At 41.3% G+C, this 17,789-nt stretch overlaps 2 pseudogenes; one reads left to right on the forward strand and one right to left on the reverse strand.

Moving 5' to 3' along the window:
• The window catches only part of LOC117524248, a 32,866-nt pseudogene extending 30,859 nt beyond the window's left edge, over positions 1–2,007 (forward strand).
• A 2,657-nt stretch (positions 2,008–4,664) lies between these two features.
• LOC117524629 lies at positions 4,665–5,318 on the reverse strand (annotated as a pseudogene).
• Between the last annotated feature and the right edge of the window lie 12,471 nt (positions 5,319–17,789).

The raw sequence follows: 17,789 nt of genomic DNA on the forward strand, positions 1-17,789 counted from the left end.
CTACGAATATTAGGTAAATCTATTTGTTAAAAATGAAGTGGCCTCTGTGTATGTGTATGTGTGCATGAGTGCGTGATTTTATTAGTTTAATGTAAGTATGTAATATAATTGTTAGTACGTTTTAAAAATACATGGATGACACAAGAAAGTGAAAACACTTTTCATTGTGGTCCATTTAAAAATCAAATGACACAATAGAAGTAATACTCAGTCATCTTGAACCACTTATCCGGGATCGGGTCGCACGGCAACAGCTCCAGCAAGAGATCCCAGACCTCCCTTTCCTGGGCCACATTGACCACCTCTGACTGGGGGATCCTGAGGTGTTCCCAGGAGATATAAACTCTCAAACTAGTCCTGGGTCTTCCCTGTGGTCTTCTCCCAGATGGACGTGCCTGGAAAACCTCCATAGAGAGGCATCCAGGTGGTATCCTTAACAGATGTACGAACCACCTCAGCTGGCTCCTTTCAATGCGAAGTAGCAGCAGCTCTACTCCAAGCTCCCCACGGAAGACCAAACTTCTCACACTACTTCTAACGGAGACCCAAGCTACCCTGGTGGTTTTGTCCCGCGTAATGAACGGTTCCGTGGCGCGTCCCTCCGCTCCTCTTTCCATGACAAAAACTCCTGTAACAGTGGAATGTGCCATTCATTTCTAAACTGGACGCTGTCTTGATCCGGTATGTCGTCTGACTAGCACAGAAGTTGTGAAAAGAGTGGACATCAGCATTTTTTCGGCACATTGAGACAGACGTGCGGAGGAATTCCATGCGTTGCGGTGGAGCTGCATGGCGCAAAGCAACGCCATGATGAAGCCTTCCAGGACATGTTGGGGCAGGTCCAGCTCATGCACAATCACAATCGGATAATCACACGACTGAAAAGCAACCGGAATCCATCTGAAATCCACCTTTAAGCCATCCTGTGAGACCAACACTGAGGTGGTTTTGTCCCGCGTAATGAACGGCTCCGTGGCGCGTCCCTCCGCTTTTCTTTCCATGAAAAAAACTCCTGTAACGGTGGAATGTACCGAAAAGGTGCTGATGTCCACATCTTCAGCCTTTTTGTGAAAGTCAGACGAGGTCCCGGATCAACAAAGCCTTCACGTTGGAAATGATCTGGTTGTTCCAGCGGGGTGTCAGCCTGTCAATGGGGCTGAGAGCGCGCCGCGCTCTCAGCAGTTGTGGGCGGTCTTTAAACCATCTGGATCACTCCTTAATCTGTGTAATCCCCATAAAATCGTCCCCGAAAGCCATATTAATTTTCCGAATGGTGTCCACCTGGAAGTCTCTCAGAGTTTCTGGAAAAAAATTGATGCAGCAAAGCTCCAAATCGTTCAGACATTTATTCGCAATAAAAATAGATGAGAGAGGTGGACCACACCTCACTCAAAGCCTGCTCACAGGCGAATGACGCAACCGTCAGGCGTGAAAAAACTCACGCATGTGCACGAAGGTTCAAGCTTGGCTGATGCAATCATACGTGATTCAAATCCATATGGTTTTTGAAACAAATAAAAAGGTCGGATACTTTTCTAACAGACCTCGCATATATGTACATTGACAATATAGGCTCTATTCTGTTCTGTTGCCTTTTAGGCTGAAGGCCGAGGACGAGCTGAGAACAGCAGTTACACTGTGGTGGACGTGCAGGGATCCGGAGTGGCTGAAAAAGAAAGCGTCAACGAGTACCGCAAGAACATGATGCACAAAGCCATTCATAAGATCATGAGTTTAAATCATGACAATTACAACAACGGGTATGCTTTAAAGTGTCTTTGACATCCCTTAAAGGTAAACCCAGGATGCCCTAAGACTGTTTTCAGTGTGGTTTTTTGTTCCATCAGATCAAGGAGTATCAGTATCAGGCTGTAATGGAGGACAGAGTGAAAAAGATGAAGATGAAGCAGAAAAGCATAAAGAACGCAAGCCCATCTGAAGTGGAGTTTCGGTGCCGAGGCTGCAGCAAATATGTCTGCAGCGGTGAAGACGTCCAAATCATCGAAAGCATGCATAGAGTCAATGTTTCCACAGAGTTTAGGTATCGTAAATTACAATTAAGAACTGGCACTTATTGCACTTTCCAACACATTTTGTGTATGTTAGCCACAGTGTTTACATTCATGTGTCTTTTTTATTGTAGACAATGGCTTAAACATAACATCAGCTTTTTCTTTTACAGTGAACTTTTCATTCGGAGAGAAAACACTTCTCTTCGAGATAGAGGCTTGGATTATGAGACCAATGGTTTCTTTGCATGTAAAGACTGTGGGCAGGTAAGTGTATTCCAGGAAAGTGTTTTCAACAAAGCTTTATTTATTTTATTTTTTGTCCTATGTCCTTCCGTTATGATATGTGAGATGTTTTATTGTCATGGTTACGTCTGTCTCTCTGTGTGTCGATGCTTTCTTGTGAACACCCTCTCAGTAACATGCATAATTTGAAAGCCACCAAGACACCCAGACACCGGAAGAGTTATAGGCTTCTGTAGCTGTGACTAGAGAAATTGTGCATAGTGCATGTTTTGCATTTGTTTCCCCAGTTATACAGCTTCATGATGAAGTGGTATTAGGAGGATTTTCTTAAAAACAAGACTGAAAGTTCAGCTACAATTTGCCAGAAGGTACATCTGAGATGCAAGCCTAGATCTGATGTTTTGGTGGTTGCTTATTCGGGCTGTTTTGCTATGATTCGCCCTGCTTCCTACTTATTTGTGCTATGTGTGAAGGGGCCCTAAAACATGACTAAACAAAAATGATATGTGAATAAGTAAATATGACTAAAATACTAAAAGGAATATTTGACAAAAGACTAATGCCGCGTTCACGCCAGACGACACTCGACGCCACAAATTTGCATCCCTCACCTGGCGATGGACGCGTCACCATTGCCCGGTGTGTCGCTCTGCTTTCGCTGGAAAATTCACCTCAATGCATCATCAAATAGGAGGAGCTTCCATTCCGCTCGCCGTCAAGTCAACATGGAGTTCCTCGCTCTCCTCTCCAACTCTGTCATAATGCGTTATATAACAGTCACCATTTGATTTATTATACATCTGTGAGTTAATAAATAAAATAATCTTCACAGACGATTTGTTCACAGCGAGTTGCTGCTCGCCTCCTCTCCAACTCTGTCATAATTGCGTTATAAACAGTCACCATTTGATTTATTATACAATCTGTGTAGTTAATAAATAAATATCTTCACAGACGATTTGTTCACAGACGAGTTGCTGCTCGCTCCTCCCTCTCCACTCTGTTATAATTGTGAAATAAAGGACAAAAGGGACATAAGCCCTGCTCACAAGGCTGCTATCAGAGACAGGAGAGCACATCAAGTATAAACTCCAGACATCTCCACGTCACTACATATCTAGTCCTGATTGGTCATCACGACACAACAAGATGAAAAGTTCAGATTTTTCAACTTGATGAGGAGGGCAACGCGACGTGATATTGTGCCACAAATGCATCAATCGCTCAAAATTGCTTAATTCACGTCCATACGCGTTGCATTGCATGGCTTGGACTTTGTGGCGCCACAATGCATCCTTCCATAGGGATTACATGGCAACCTGTCGCCACCATCGCCGCGTGTCATCCGGTGTGAACGCGGCATAAGACTAAATTAAAAAACAAGTGACTGAATTAACATTGCACTGCTGTGGATGCATCCTTCTGGTGCCAAGGGTCAAAACCACCTGCCCTGTAGGACGAACAACTCGCCAAAACACCACCGATGAGCATGCAGGCTCGGGCATTCTCAGGAAAGGTAGCATTTGGCTCTTGGCCAGCGCTGCAGAAGTGGGGGCAAATGTCCAAAACAGCCCTGAAAATTGAGAAAGGAGAGGGGACATCCATCCGGAAAGAATCCCACTGGTGACAGCTCTCTGACCTAGGTGTGTCTCTCAACCCTGGTGTGAGCCACAGTCGAAGGCTAGGCATGAAGACTTGTGTCCACCATAAATAAACCCCAGATCTGGGAAGGGATGGGATATCCCCCAAAAGCTCCTCCCCTGTGTGCATCTGCCAATCCTGGGGTGAGCAGCTGTAGAAGTGTAGGCTCAACAGGATATCCACCAATATGTACCAGCCATACAATCCGGAGAATGTATATTATTAATAATGGACTGCATTTATATAGCGCTTTTCCATCTGCATCAGACGCTCAAAGCGCTTTACAATTATGCCTCACATTCACCCCAAATGTCAGGGTGCTGCCATACAAGGCGCTCACTACACACTGGGAGCAGTAGGGGATTAAAGGCCTTGCCCAAGGGCCCTTAGTGATTTTCCAGTGAGGTGGGGATCTGAACCCATGATCGTCTGGACTCAAGCCCAACACCTTAACCACTAGACCATCACCGCCCCTGGCCCTGTGACAGACTGGCGTCCTGTCCAAGGTGTAACCTTGCGTCACACCCTATGACTGCTGGGTCCAGCTAAAATTGTGCGCATGTGGATCAGCCGCATTTCCGACCATCAACATGCCACATTCAAACATGAATGGTTGAAAAAGTAAAACACCTCAAATATCTAAACCTATTTTTCAGGTCTCATTTTCTGCATAGGCAGCAGTATAATGAGACTCATGGAGTACTTCACCAAACTGAGCAATAAAATGAGGCAGCAATACAAAATTAGAATTAAATATCCCCCAAAATTATTTTGTACTTTAAGAAGGCAGTGTGGGTGGAGAGTCAGATTTTGTTCCAGTTGAGCTCAGAAAAAGTCACTGTGTATTCTTCTTTTCCTTTGCCTTCCTCCAAACAGGGCCCCAGCCAGAGCCACAATCCCCAGACCCACCACTGTCGCCACACCTGCAACCATCGCTGCTTCTCCGGCCTTACGCACCGGGCGAGACTCTTGCTTTGCCATAGCGCAACTCATTGACAAAGTGCTCACAGTTCCCCCTGAAGACGCAGAATGGCAGCTCATCGCCGGACCAGCGCACAGGCCTCCCCTCACAATCACGTGAGCAGGACGAGGTTGTAACTGTCATCCAAAATGTTGTTAATTTTCCACTGGTTGGTCCCAGCAACATCCCACAGCTCCTCTGTCTTCACCACGGCCTTCTCTGCAAACACAGATATCATGCTGCCTGCATCTGGAACATCAAATGGTGGTGCCAAGTGGACAACCATGCCATCGTCGATGTACACTGCCCAGTGCTGATAAGAGCCACAGAAGATTTCTATCAGGTCTCCGGGCTCTGGTTTGTCGTCATACAAAGTAGGGGCCATAATGGTTCTTCGTCTGTAAAACTTGACCAGCTTTGACCTTTCAGATAATCCTCAGCAACCGTTTACCTTTTGATGTTTACAAGCCGACGTTATGAACATTAACATCTTCCGTGGACCTCCTTCTTCTTTTTTTTTTATCACATCCATTTCTCCACCTCTGATGCTCTGCACACTGTTGTTATACCTCGAAATGGTGGCACTCTGTGTTACCATGTCACGTTATGTCAGTGTAGGCAGAAGAATTTACAACATATCTGTGTTTTTGTACATTGTGTGAATACTTCAAACTGTTACATGTGCTTTAGGCTACATAGGTGTATGTAATTATCTGTTTTCGTCTCTAAATCTTCACATTATGGTGGACACAGTGAATCTACTGATGTTTAGTTTCAATTTTCAATTTATTTTCATTTAGCACCAAATCACAACAAGGTTGCCTCAAGGCGCTTCACACAAGTAAGATCTAACCTTACTAACCCCTAGAGCAACAGTGGTAAAGAAAAAACTCCCTCTGAGGAAGAAACCTCAAGCAGACCAGACTCAATGGAGTGACCCTCTACTTGGGCCATGCTACAGACATAAATTAGAGAACAATTCACAATATGAGCATACAGGAAATGTTGCCGGCGCACAGGACAGTTTCCGGAACAGGTACCACACCCATCTCTGATGGAGCTGCACCTCAAACAGCGAGAAAAGGAAAAAAAAGCAGAATCAAGCATCAGAAAGACAACACATACAGTGTAATTTGTCAGCATTAAGCAAGAAGAAAAACAGAAGAAATACTAAAGTGATCGCCGGCCACTAGCCCTAAGCTTCGCTAAAAGACCCAGAATTTAGATAAGTTGAGGCTGCGGCATGCTCCGTTTCCAAATAAAATGCATTTAAAAGGGTAAAAAAAACATAGTAACTTATTATACCAGTATGCTAGCCATACAAAAGGGAAAATAAGTGCGTCTTAAGTCTGGACTTGAAAGTCTTCACAGAATCTGACTGTTTTATTGACGCAGGGAGATAATTCCACAGAACAGGGGCACGATAAGAGAAAGCTCTGTGACCCGTAGACTTTTTATTCACCCTAGGGACACAAAGTAGTCCTGCACCCTGAGAACGCAAAGCTCAGGCCGGTACATAGGGTTTAATTAGGTCAGCTAGGTAGGGAGGTGCCAGTCCATGAACAATTTTATAGGCTCGTAGCAGAACCTTTGGTTGGACCGTTTGTCCGGCCTCCCTCATGTTCATAGCGTGGACAACAACACAGTCAATCACAGTCGCACTGTTTTCTTCAGATATGACTGTTCTTTGTCTTCGATGACCACCTTGACTACCTCTCAGATGAACTCCTCTCAGATTTCTATCCACTGTCGCGCCTTACAAACTGGTGCTCTCTGAACTGGCTTATATATGTTCCCTCACATCATTGGACACAATTGTGATCAGTTTTGAGTTGTGTTCAACCAGTGACACCAGTGCTTTACAGTTTTTCACAGCTGCTAAAACACTAAACCCTATTCCCTGAATCAAATTCTTAAATGCCTGAACACATTTATTGAGTAATCTCACTTTTGGCAAAACTATAGACTGCTTTCACCTTGGTAGGTGCATTTGCAAACTCATTCACTCTTTTTGCAAAACTCTAAACACATTGTGCATTTTGATGTACTTCTTATTTATATTGTCAACCAAACCAGACGGAAGATAAACACAATTGACACCAGGTAGACGCATCAACTCAAAACTGATAACACATGTATCTAATAATGTGACAACCAATATAAGCCAGTTCAGAGTTGAAACAGGCTGGTTGGAGTTTCATTTCAACAATGGGGAGAAACCAGAGGCGCAGGGGAGGAGTGCGTGTAAGAGGTGGGGGAGGTGGAAGAGGTGGAAAAGCAAGACGAAGAGTTATTGTCAATGATGAAATCTGGGCAACAATCATTGACCATGTTCTAGTTTATGGGATGTCAATTTCTCAGTGGCTTCAATAATCCGGAGATTCAGACAAGAGAACAGATACAGTGTAAATGTCCATATTGTATACAGTAGACTGCTACACACTACAAAGTCCACAGTTACAGCAGATGTTTACATGTAAGAATTCACTGGGACAAAGCTTACTGTGTCACTGTCCTGTTGGCTTTTCTTTGACTGTATATTCACTTGTGTAGAATCGCAAGACCGCCAGGTGGACGGACCCCTATGTTCTCTCAGCTGCAGGAGGCCCTGATAGTTGATATGGTCTTACAAAATAACACAATTAGACTCCAAGAAATCCAACACCGGGTGATTGAAGACAATGTCAGTTTTGAAGGAATAAACACCATCAGCCTTTCCACCATTGACCATGTCCTCAAGCGTAACAGGGTGCGCATGAAGCAGGTGTATAGGGTACCCTTTGAGTGCAACTCTGAGAGAGTGAAAGAGCTCCAATATGAGTATGTCCAAGTAAGTACCTCTCCGTGCCTTTGAACCCAGCCTGTCTCTTGAACACGTTTTTTTGCCCAGCACTTATCTGTACCTCTGCTTCACTGCCTGCCTGCCCGTGTACCGTACCCCCTGTTTGTGACAATAAAGACTATTTTTTTCCACTTATAACACCTTGTTCTCAAGTTTGCATTTTGTGCAAACTCAAAACCCACTTTCCCTGCCATGAATCCTCGAGTTCTGACATCAACATGTCACACTGGGGCCATATAACACTCAGCACCTTCTAACTTTTCTTGCAGGTTTTCAGGATGTTTTGATAGAGAGGCAGAATGAACTGAATAACCAACATACTTATGTCATTATTTGGGACAATGTCAGCTTCCATCGCGCTGCTCAAATAAGGGAATGGTTTGACATCAGTGACCAACACATCAATTTGTAACTCCCACCATACTCCACTTTCCTAAAAACCCTATCAAGGAGTTTTTCTCAAGCTGGAGGTGGAAGGTTTATGACAGGCAACCCTATATCAGGGTTGATCTGCGGGCCAAGGAGTTGGCTTGTGGCGACATCCATGAAGATATTTTTATTGTAATATTTTATTTTTTGATTGCAGATTTCCCCTATTTCATTTACAGTTCTGTATTACAGTTAATAAAAAATCCCCCAGGAGCTATTTGCTCTGAACATTGTGCCTTCCATTGTTTGATGTATTGTGTAATCACTGCTCAGCAAGATTTTAATTTTGACTGCTTGGAGAATGATTCTGAGACCATTCGTTGGTTTTGAGTAGTTAAAAGTGGTTTGTGGTGAATGTTCAGTTTTATATAACAGCTGAGTGGATCCTTGTCATTTGATTGGTGCTTTGCATGTCACATGACATGGATTAATTTGTCCCATTTCTGTTGCATTGCATTTAGAGTGCAGTTTTGTTCCATTTAGAGTGTAAAATTGGTTCCATACGTTTGGTACCATTGCCCTCTGCACATATGCACGCGCACAACACGTGCACCAAAATGTAAGTCCCTTTTCTGTTGTTTATAAATTAATAAAATATCAAATGACAAGGCTCTATTTTAGCCATTATATAAAACAAATAATGAATATTTTTACATTCTTTCAATGGAACGAATATTTCATGAGGTGAAAGCTGGAACAAACCATTCAACAAGTAAAGGCCTCACTGAATGGTTTCTTCCTGGACAATCTTGGGTTTCAGGTATATAGTTTGAATAGAGTTTTGTGTTCACAGTTTTGAGAAAACGGTAAATAGTTTCAAAAAATGTGTTTTAGCGATTCTGAAAAACTGTAACTGTGTTTGATTTTTGCCACCATTATGCAACACTGGTGCATCACAATTAAAATGTGATGTCAAGTTGTGTCTAAACAGATGAAAAGTGCTTATGGTTTTGCCAAATGAGTGACTGACTCAATCAGTGGGTTCAGGCAACTGAGAATTTGGTTCAGACAGCAGGATTTAGTGTTTTAATAATTGACAAAAACTGTAATCAAACTGTGACGATGACGTGACGTTGTTTTTGTACGTTCCTCTACTGACACCTAGCGGCCGGTTCGTTCGTTTGCAGTTCCGGAGAAACGAAACTGAAAGCAAGAGTTCAATTTCGCCGAAAATGAAAATGCAGACTCATTGTTTGGGAGTTTTTACACCGCTGGAGTTTCGGTGCAGATTGTGCGATCAAAAATGGCTTCAGAGGACGAGAGAAGGGAACAACTCATTGAAGACTTCCGGCCCAGACTGAAAAAACTGATTCTAGTCGAACAGGTTCTGGATTACATCAATTTTATCAACGAAGATATAAAGGAGCAGATCAGACAAAGGGCTAAAACAGATGGAAACCTGAAAGCAGCGGACCTGCTCATCACTAAAGTGGTTCAGAAGCCTCACGTCGACGGCTGGTTCAGGGCTTTTGTTGACGCATTAATACACGGAGGTTGTGAGTTCGCTGCCGATTATGTTCAAGATCCCCCGAATCCTGATGTGGAGGCAGAAAACGATTCCTACGTCCAATTTATTCAACTAATGTCACCTACTTTACTGAACATGAGCACCGACGTAGTGTGTTTGGAGTGTTTTTCTCAAAAACTGCTCACCCAAGATGATTATGACTTTGTAAGTACACAGCAGTAAAGCGCTCACACTTTATCTACATTTTACATATATATATATATATATATATATATATATATATATATATATATATATATATAGCTGTATTTTCATGTTAGCCATCCTCAAAGTGCCACCAGAGGCAAATTTTTAAACCTGAAACAACTCGTTTTAGACTTCCCTGATTTTAGTCCAAATCGAGGCTGCGTTCAGTCTCAAACGTTTGTGCAACGTTCTGCTACGGTTTTCAAGTTGAAGACATCTTTGCTTGACATGGTTTCCTGCAGCTTTGAGATGTGTTTTTTGTTTTATTTGGTGGGTGTGTCAGAGTTGTTACCCAATCAGCAGCAATAATACATCCATTGTACCAACAACAATTTGTGATTTGCATACTTTAAGGTACACTATCAATGACAACACCCCTTTTTATGTAATGAACTTTGTTGATTTGACACAGGTATGGTTTGTGCATTTGCTCATTTTGTATTAATTTGGATATACTGTGGCCTCTCTCAGCCATGAAACATATTCTAAAAAAAAACTCATGTTCAGGTCTTATCTAATTGCAGCAACTAGTTTTTTTTTTTGGGGGGGATAAACAGACAATTAGAGAATTTACAGTGGACAGCTGTTTGTAGATTTTTTTTTTTTCTTTTTGTTTGTTTGTTTTAAATCTATATTTCAGTCCCATACAGTCTTCAATGAATGCAAAGGTTTTAGTGGTCAGTTAAGGATAATTTTTCATCTGGTGAGTGGATTTATGAGTTTTGCCAGACCCATTTTCATCCCTGCTTCATGCTTTCATTTTTTTTTTTTTTTTTTTTTTTTTATTTTAGTGTGCATGGTACTAATAAATATGAGGTCTTCTGGATATCATCAGAGATAACAAATTATAGCACCACACACTGATTTGTTTGTTTGTTTATTTATTTTGTGAGGAATGGCCAGGTTTTTAAAAGTGTACGGCCTTTGGGTTTTTTAAAATTTAAGTCATAAAAATAATTTTCTTTGACATCACTGTGCTTTTATTACGTAGCATTTACATAAGAGATTCATAATATTATATTTCCAATGTGATCAAAATTCATGCTGTCTGGAAACAATTTAGAATTTCAACCCCTGATGGGTAGAAATTCAAGCGATCAGTCACCATGACCTACATTTGGTAGCGATGTCATAGTTTACGTGGGAGGTTCCTCCTATCTGCGTGAAGATGCTGGGAAGGACATGGCGACTGCCAATCAGATTAAAGAAACAAGATTAAGATGACACCTTATTTCTGTTGAAATCTAATATCCACCCATTTTCTATACCTGCTTACTCCAGTTAAGGGTCACAGGGGCTGGAGCCTATCCCAGTAGTCATGGGGTGTCAGGACACGAGAGGGAACCCACGCAAACACGGGGAGAACATGCAGACTCCACACAGAAAGGCCACAGGTGGGAATCGAACCCACGGTCTTCTTGCTGTGAGGCAACAGTGCTAACCACTAATCCACTGTGCTGCCATAAAGCTAATATATTTCTCATATGTTTTGTAAAAGTTAGCAAGAAATAAACACTTATCCATCTAAAAACCACTGGTTTGAAGCCACATCAAGCTAGTCAGGTCAGAGGTCATCTTAAAACCTCATGCATGCACTTACACGCTTCCTCCTGTAGTTCATGGCACTAGAAGGAAAAGGCAATATTGGCATGGAATTCCCCCCACATAAACATGTTCTCTTCATTAATAGGACCTGTGATATTGCAAAATGTTACAAAAAATAAATCTACATTTAATGCTGGAATTTCAGTAGAACTAAATTTTGTCCAGTGTTGTGAAATTTGAAAGCAGATTTAAAAAATTACAACTGAAGCCAGCGCCAGTTATCACTAACAGCTTGAGTCTGCTTGTGAAGGACAATCATAAATCCTTTGCACTGTACACAAGCTGTGAGTCAGGAAATGCCTCACATTATGACACACTTACCTCATTAGTCTTCCAAATTTCATTACTTTTTCATGTGCACGTAGGGTGTAGAAAGTGGGGAAGAAGAACAGCTGTTTTTCCATACGAGTAAGTGCGCCGACATCTCTGTTTATTCCAGATTTTACCCACACTGCTTTGCACAACTGATTTTGACAGCAGATGTTGAGCTTGTCTATTTAAAAAGGCAGTTGTGACGGTCAAGCCCTCTACACATGCAGCTGGGCTTCTTGGTGTTGGCGTTACGGTTGTCAAGATATGAGAATTTCAATAACGTGACACAGAGAGGAAATACTTGATACTTTTGTCAAACAATAGGGGGATGATAACAATTAAGAGGCTTTTTTTGTGTGTGTGTGAAAGTTACAGCACTACAAAGAATGCTCAGCTATAGTGATGTCACGGCAACTTCTCTATTAATGCACCTGGAACTTATGAAAACTCCGTAAATTATATCTTCTATTATACATAGCAATTCTAAGGTAGAACTCTACTAGTGTATACTAAAGTATATCTAAAAAAAAGAAGTGTACCGCCACTAAGGTACTGGTCTTGAGAATCAGGTATGGTAGGTTTAAAAGCTTTTTTACCCATGGGAACTCTCACTACCCACCGAAGTGGCTTAAGAATATGGACAGCATGGGCCTGTACTACGAAGTGGGGTTAACTTACTCAGATGTAATCCAGGGTCAACCTCTTAAACCGGGGTTGACACAACCTGGTTCCCTCAAGTGGTGTTAATCGGTACTACGACGCTGAATAAGATGTTGATTTGTTGAACCTGTGTTAACCTAAGTGGAGTTTGTGCGCGTTCACATAAAAGGGGCAGGTTGTAGCACACGTCACCATTTTTTCAATGATGACACGGTCACCTTACTTTACTGGAGAAGAATGCACGATTATTATGCGGAGCTACAAGGAATTTAAATGAATGTTAAGGGGGGAATCGAACACATCTTCTGCCAATAAAGCAAGACAGGCTTGTTGGCAACGTATTGCTGATCGGGTAAATGTGTAATTGTTCTCCAAATCTGTTACAGATGATTAACCTGTGGAATGTCTAATATGTGTAAAAAAAAATTACGACCTTTCATTAATTACACCCAGATGCAACACGATTCAGAAGTGGCATAGGCCTACTAATAAATGTTAGGTTAATTAATGTTTCCTAAATAGGCTACCTTGACTGTATGATTGCTATTTCCTAATCCTGTCAATATTTCAGATGCAATAGCAGTGCCAAACGCACCTGGCAGCAGGTGAAGATGAAATATAAAAACATCCTTCAGAACGGTAGGTTTATATTCATAGCTTGATAAGCCCCACTTTCGCCTAATTAATGGGCATGCATTAGACCTATTTGATATTAGTTCACTGGCAAAATATCTAAGCGCAAGGCACATTATCTGCTCGATCGTCGGGCAATTGCTACACTTGTAAAAAATGACTTGTTTTTACAGGAAACGCTGGCAGCTGTGGTTACCAGGGAATTCCTGTAAACATACAGCAGCACAGTAGATAACATTACAGACATAATATGTATTAATGGATTTACAGTGAATGAACCACGGCTGACTCACATTAAAGGAACTGTTACATCTACAAACATGCTAATCCTGGAACGTAACCTGCTCGGAGCAGGTTTGGCGCACAGCGTAAGTTGCCGTGACAGCATGCCTCAATCGAAACCTATCCACCTTTCGTAGTAACAGGTTAACCGGGAAGTTACTCCACACGTCATCAACTTACTCCCGAAGTTTCCCTGATAAGCCAGTAACCCCGCTTCGTAGTACAGGCCCCATGTATATATAGGGTAGTAAAAACACATACAAGAAATATAGTTACTACATAATGTATAGGAGTAAGCTACTAAAACCTAAATATTCATATAGGAGAAGACTGTAGTATGCATCTACCTAGTCTGTAGACTTGATGTAAAACTAAATTATAGCTAGTAGGCTAAGCTATAAATATGGTTATGTTATTATAGAAACAGAAGCTAAGATGTAATGTGTTTAGGTATCTAACTAAAGTTCACCCTGCTAGCTTACTATAGGAAGACAAAATCTATACTCTACATGCTTTCTAATGGAAAACCCAAAATTTAGATACGATCTGTTGATATCTATTTAAAAAAAAACATAAACTGAAGAAACCATTAAAAATCTACACCATGTAAAATAAAAGTGTAAATCACGAAAGTAAGCTACTATAAGCTAGATGAGCTACCGTTAATTTAGCCATTAATAAGCCAACTGTGTCTTGCTAGCCAACAAAGCTAAACAAAAATGGCAACTGGCATATAAAGTACAATAGTGTCACTTCACCCTACAATAACAGTATTAACAACAAAAACATATAACAACAAATGCAAACAAAAGTAGGTATTAACGTTAGCTTCCCAAACCAACTCTATGTTAGCTATGACAAACAGTGCTGCAGCCGGTTAGATAAGCTAACGTTCGCTGTTAGGTTTAACTAATTGTATTCCACTCTCCATTTTTATCAGTAATATAATAATATTTAAAAAAGGGAAACAAGAAAAAGGACATTCATGACTTTGAATGAATGAATGAATTACATTTATCGTGAACAAAGGAAAAGGAAAATAATACAAAAAAGAATAGTCCCACAAGAAAAAAAATTGGCCAACTGGTCATTTTGACACCAAAACGACACTAAATGAGATATCGTGCAATCTGGTCATATCTAACAGCACTTGTGACTTCTTTTTCCTTTGGCCAGCTTTCTTTCTTTTTTACCACTGATAATGCTGCATCACAGTTGGCTGTCCTCTGATCTCTGCGTATGTCCTAGCAACATGCTGTGGGTGTGCCAAAGCAATGGGGTGTTTGTTGTTTGTTTTTTACAACCCCCTAGTTGGCATCAATAGAAGACATTAAAAGGACACGTTTGTCATCAATGTTTGGTCATAGATAAGGTTGCTGTTCTACCGAGCAGCGCTTCTGTATGGTATAAATGTGTCTTGGGACCACTTAGTGTTCCGCTATGTGTGGTCTAGTACAAGTTGGGAAGTGGGGGGGCGTGGCGGCTACGTTTTATTCAACTTTTAGACACCTTCAAAAATTTTCACGACTTCTTTTGGGCTCTTGGTAATAACAATATATTAACTTCCTAAAGGTGAGATAAATACCTCACAAACTAAAGTCAAGTGATTGCACAACCTAACAATCAATAGTCAATTGTTCTCCATGTTTTTTATTTAACTGTCACATGACTAAATTCTGACCTACCCACTTGTGGAGGGACGCAAAAACTTGCACTATGCACAATTTCTCCAATCGCAGGCACAGAAGCCTATAACTTCTTCAGTGTTGTCTGGGTGTCTGGTGGCTTTCCTCACTCGTCTTCTCTTACACTGTCCCTTAGTTTTTAAGAACTGTCTGCTCCACACAGATTTACCATAGAGTGCCATAATGTGTGTATTTCTTTTATATATATACACATAATCAGTGCCTTGGAAATGTTCATGTGTCCATCTGCTCACTTGTCTGAAGAAAATTGGATGTAAAAGTGGTGGTTTATTTCTGTTATACTAAAGGATGCACTCATTTATTCAGTGTCATTTTGGCTTTTAGATTTCTATTTCTTTTGATTCATGACGCACACATTACTTGTCGCTGTGAGTTTAAAGGACATCATTTTAGAAATGTTTACGATTTAAAAAAAAAAGTGTAAACGCTCAGGGTTGCAGAAATTTATTTTTGGCCCATGGCGCTCCTGGCCTTCAAAAAGAAAGACTTTGGGCACCCCTGCTATAGAGAGAGGATGCCATCACATGTATAAGTAATTGGACAGTAAAAAAATTTTGTAATTTGTTTCTGTACTCCACCATAAAGGAGTTGAAATAAAAACAGTCAAGGTGTACTTGTATTATAAACATTCAGCTTCATTCAAGGTTTTTAATAACAAATACTGCATTAACTGTTTTGGAATTACATATTAGGTAATAGAAGTTATTTATTGCACCTTGGACAAGATCTGCCATTCATGTTTATTGCAGAATTTATTTATTTTAGTGTTGATTTATTTATTTATTCATTCATTTATCGATTTCTAACTGAAACTACAAACAGAGGAAAGAGGAGTGGTGCTCGTGAACTGTTGAGAAGAATTGTTAGATGTCGCCCAGGATGGTTTTCAACATTCTTATTGTTCTGCAAAAAACAGAGGACAAGCTCCTCTACTTGGAGCTGACTGGAGGAGGGCAAGGACCAAGACACTCAAGGTGACTCAATTCAGTTTTAAATGTATGATATCCTCTGTCCCTGGAATTTGTATCAGAGTGAGAAGCCCATGGATAGATGATAAATGTGTTAATAATAATATGAAGAGTTCCGATGCAAAACCCAGTAAGTACTTTTTTTTTAAATGGAGAAAATGCAGTTGAAAATGGAGATTTAAAGGAAACCATATGTAGAAATGCGCAAACTTTAATCAATAAAATGAAAACAGTTTTGTTCAAATTCTTTCATATTTTGCACACTGATGGTCCCCTTGACAGCCAAGTACATGTTGGCCTCAACTAAAAATTTATGGTTTTGGAGATACTGGGTTTTGCATCTGAACTCTTCATATGCAAAATAAGTGTTAAGAGGGGCCTCTCAAACTTGATCAACCTCCACATATTATCCAAGGAATTAGATTTCAATTAGGAGAAGTGTCCCCCTCTAAAGGCGAAGACCACATGTCAAAGGGCCCTATCTTGATAGTATATGCCGCATGGTCTGAAACACATAATGCTCATCTATTTGGACCTTGTCTGCCTACCCAGTGCTATTTGCGCGCTGCATACTTTAAACGCAAACTCATTATCATCACCTCATTAGTTATGGGCATGTTGTGGGCAAAAACATAAAATCAATTAAAGTAGCACTTGCCAGGACCTTTAAGAAAGAAGTGCACCAAGTGTTTTGCGTGTTGCTTTTAAGACGACATACTGAGAAGCAGGTGTTAAAGTGGGATTTTTGCTTTTATCTTCATCCTCCGTCAGCACAATGAAGGTGCAGCTGACACATTCTGTTATTTCAGAAAGAGCTACTCAACAAAAATATAAACGCAACACTTTAGTTTTGCTCCCATTTTGTATGAGATTAACTCAACGATCTAAACTTTTTCCACATACACAATATCACCATTTCCCTCAAATACTGTGCACAAACCAGTCTAAATCTGTGATAGTGAGCACTTCTCCTTTGCTGAGATACCATCCCACCTCACAGGTGGCCATATCAAGATGCTGATTAGACACCATGATTAGTGCACAGGTGTGCCTTAGACTGCCCACAATAAAAGGCCACTCGAAAGGTGCAGTTTTGTTTATTGGGGGGGATACCAGTCAGTATCTGGTGTGACCACCATTTGCCTCATGCAGTGCAACACATCTCCTTCGCATCATCCGTGAAGAGAACACCTCTCCAAAGTGCCAAACAGCAGCGAATGTGAGCATTTGCCCACTCAAATTGGTTACGACGACGAACTGGAGTCAGGTCGAGACCCCGATGAGGACGACGAGCATGCAGATGAGCTTCCCTGAGACAGTTTCTGACAGTTTGTGCAGAAATTCTTTGGTTATGCAAACCGATTGTTCCAGCAGCTGTCCGAGTGGCTGGTCTCAGACGATCTTGGAGGTGAACATGCTGGATGTGGAGGTCCTGGGCTGGTGTGGTTACACGTGGTCTGCGGTTGTGAGGCTGGTTGGATGTACTGCCAAATTCTCTGAAACGCCTTTGGAGATGGCTTATGGTAGAGAAATGAACATTCAATACACAAGCAACAGTTCTGGTTGACATTCCTGCTGTCAGCATGCCAATTGCACGCTCCCTCAAATCTTGCGACATCTGTGGCATTGTGCTGTGTGATAAAACTGCACCTTTCAGAGTGGCCTTTTATTGTGGGCAGTCTAAGGCACACCTGTGCACTAATCATGGTGTCTAATCAGCATCTTGATATGGCACACCTGTGAGGTGGGATGGATTATCTCAACAAAGGAGAAGTGCTCAC

Source organism: Thalassophryne amazonica, chromosome 14, assembly GCF_902500255.1.
Source record: "Thalassophryne amazonica chromosome 14, fThaAma1.1, whole genome shotgun sequence".
Lineage (NCBI taxonomy): Eukaryota > Metazoa > Chordata > Actinopteri > Batrachoidiformes > Batrachoididae > Thalassophryne > Thalassophryne amazonica.